The sequence below is a fragment of the Orbicella franksi genome, unplaced genomic scaffold (genome assembly GCF_964199315.1).
Source record: "Orbicella franksi unplaced genomic scaffold, jaOrbFran1.1 SCAFFOLD_62, whole genome shotgun sequence".
Lineage (NCBI taxonomy): Eukaryota > Metazoa > Cnidaria > Anthozoa > Scleractinia > Merulinidae > Orbicella > Orbicella franksi.
In genome coordinates, this window is record NW_027670652.1 from 1 (window position 1) to 2500 (window position 2500).

The 2500-nt window shown below is 46.4% G+C and overlaps 1 pseudogene; it reads right to left on the reverse strand.

Moving 5' to 3' along the window:
* On the reverse strand, positions 1-1109 carry LOC145473738 (small subunit ribosomal RNA; annotated as a pseudogene; the record flags this gene model as incomplete).
* Positions 1110-2500: the final 1391 nt, after the last annotated feature.

A 2500-nucleotide genomic window follows, 5' to 3' on the forward strand; every position in this document is an offset into this window, starting at 1 on the left:
CCCGGAACCCAAAAACTTTGGTTTCCCATAAGGTGCCAAAGGGGTCATCCAATACACCCTCTGATCCCTAGTTGGCATCGTTTATGGTTAGAACTAGGACGGTATCTGATCGTCTTCGATCCTCTAACTTTCGTTCTTGATTAATGAAAACATTCTTGGCAAATGCTTTCGCAGTAGTTCGTCTTTCGTAAATCCAAGAATTTCACCTCTGACAACGAAATACGAATGCCCCCAACTGTCTCTCTTAATCATTACTTCAGTTCCAGAAACCAACAAAATAGAACCAAAGTCCTATTCCATTATTCCATGCTTATGTATTCAAGCGCTGGCTTGCTTTGAACACTCTAATTTTTCAAAGTAAACGTCGCAGATCCTATGCACACTCAGTTAAGAGCACACACAGTCTTTGCGAGGAAGAACAGCGCGGCCAGTAACATACCTTGCGGCAGACCGGCCGAGCCATCCCGAAATCCAACTACGAGCTTTTTAACTGCAACAACTTTAATATACGCTATTGGAGCTGGAATTACCGCGGCTGCTGGCACCAGACTTGCCCTCCAATGGATCCTCGTTAAAGGATTTAAGTTGTACTCATTCCAATTACAAGACTTGGAAAAGCCCTGTATTGTTATTTCTTGTCACTACCTCCCTGAGTCAGGATTGGGTAATTTGCGCGCCTGCTGCCTTCCTTGGATGTGGTAGCCGTTTCTCAGGCTCCCTCTCCGGAATCGAACCCTAATTCTCCGTCACCCGTTGCAACCATGGTAAGCCACTACCTTACCATCGACAGTTGATAGGGCAGAAATTTGAATGAAACATCGCCAGCTCAAGGCCGTGCGATTCGATCAGTTACTATGAATCACCAAAGAACCGGGCAGAACCCGCATTGGTTTTTAATCTAATAAATACATCCCTTCCAGAAGTCGGGACTTTTCGCATGTATTAGCTCTAGAATTACTACGGTTATCCAAGTAGTAATGGTACAATCAAATAAACGATAACTGATTTAATGAGCCATTCGCAGTTTCACAGTACAAGTGCTTATACTTAGACATGCATGGCTTAATCTTTGAGACAAGCATATGACTACTGGCAGGATCAACCAGGTAGCTATCCCTCAGGGAACCCGGCGGGAACCCTTTTGCGTCTGCTTCCTTTGAAAGGAGGCTGGCATTCCACCGTCAAGCTGCACTGGAATCCTCCCGGCCATGGAAGACGCACGAGGCGTTCGACCCTGTCCGAGGGAAACCCGTTCTCTCTTTGCCACGTCTTTCCACTGCTTCACCCTAGTAAGCTTCCGGCATACCAGTGAGACAGCCAAGTCCACGGAATGCCGACAAGATACATTGGGGAAGAATGATTCTTCCGAATCTAAGCCGCTATTCTTGGCCAAAGGCCATCAGGTACAACATCCATCCGTTCTCTCGTTGTCCACACCGAGACAACTTGGCTACAAGTTCAGTCATTTCATGCTACCGACCGAGCAAGTTTAGTCGACTTTGCTCCTTTTTCCTCCAAATACCCTCCTTTCGTACCCGAGAACACATTACCGAGCAGGGCTTACTGTTACGGACCGATACAGCTCAATTGCTCTTTCGGTCTTTCCCGATGCCTGCCCTACATTATAACCCGAAACCGTCTATTCCCCCAACCAAGTTTAGACACTTAGAAAAATTTCGAAAAATTTCGATTTTTCAAAACTGCTCCAAAGCGCTCCCCATGGCATTCCAAACATGCGTCACCATGTCAGAGTTACGAAAACGAAGAGATTTCCACGAAGATGACCGATGATTGCCGAAATTTTCTGACGAAAACCCGAAGCTCAAAGACCACACCCTAAAGAGCGCAAAATTGGGATTTTACACTTTTTCAAAACTTTTTGCAGGAAACTATTGGCCAGCTCGAGTCACGTGCAGGCGCTAAGTTTGGCGCTGTCACATCATCGTTAAGGGGGTGTTCTACACTATCTTAAAACTGGGCGTCGGTCCCCCCTATTCTATAAGCACCCTTAAGGTTTTCACCATTTTCAAAACTTTTTGCGGGAAACGATTGGCCAGCTCGAATTGCGTGCAGGCGCCAAGTTTCGCGCTGTCACATCATCGTTAAGGGGGGTGAGCTACACTATCTTAAAACTGGGCGTCGGTCCCCCTATTCTATAAGCACCCTTAAGATTTTCACCATTTTCAAAACTTTTTGCGGGAAACAATTGGCCAGCTCGAGTTACGTGCAGGCACCAAGTTTGGCGCTGTCACATCATCGTTAAGGGGGTGTTCTACACTATCTTAAAACTGGGCGTCGGTCCCCCTATTCTATAAGCACCCTTAAGGTTTTCACCATTTTCAAAACTTTTTGCGGGAAACGATTGGCCAGCTCGAGTTACGTGCAGGCGCCAAGTTTCGCGCTGTCACATCATCGTTAAGGGGGGTGAGCTACACTATCTTAAAACTGGGCGTCGGTCCCCTATTCTATAAGCACCCTTAAGATTTTCACCATTTTCAAA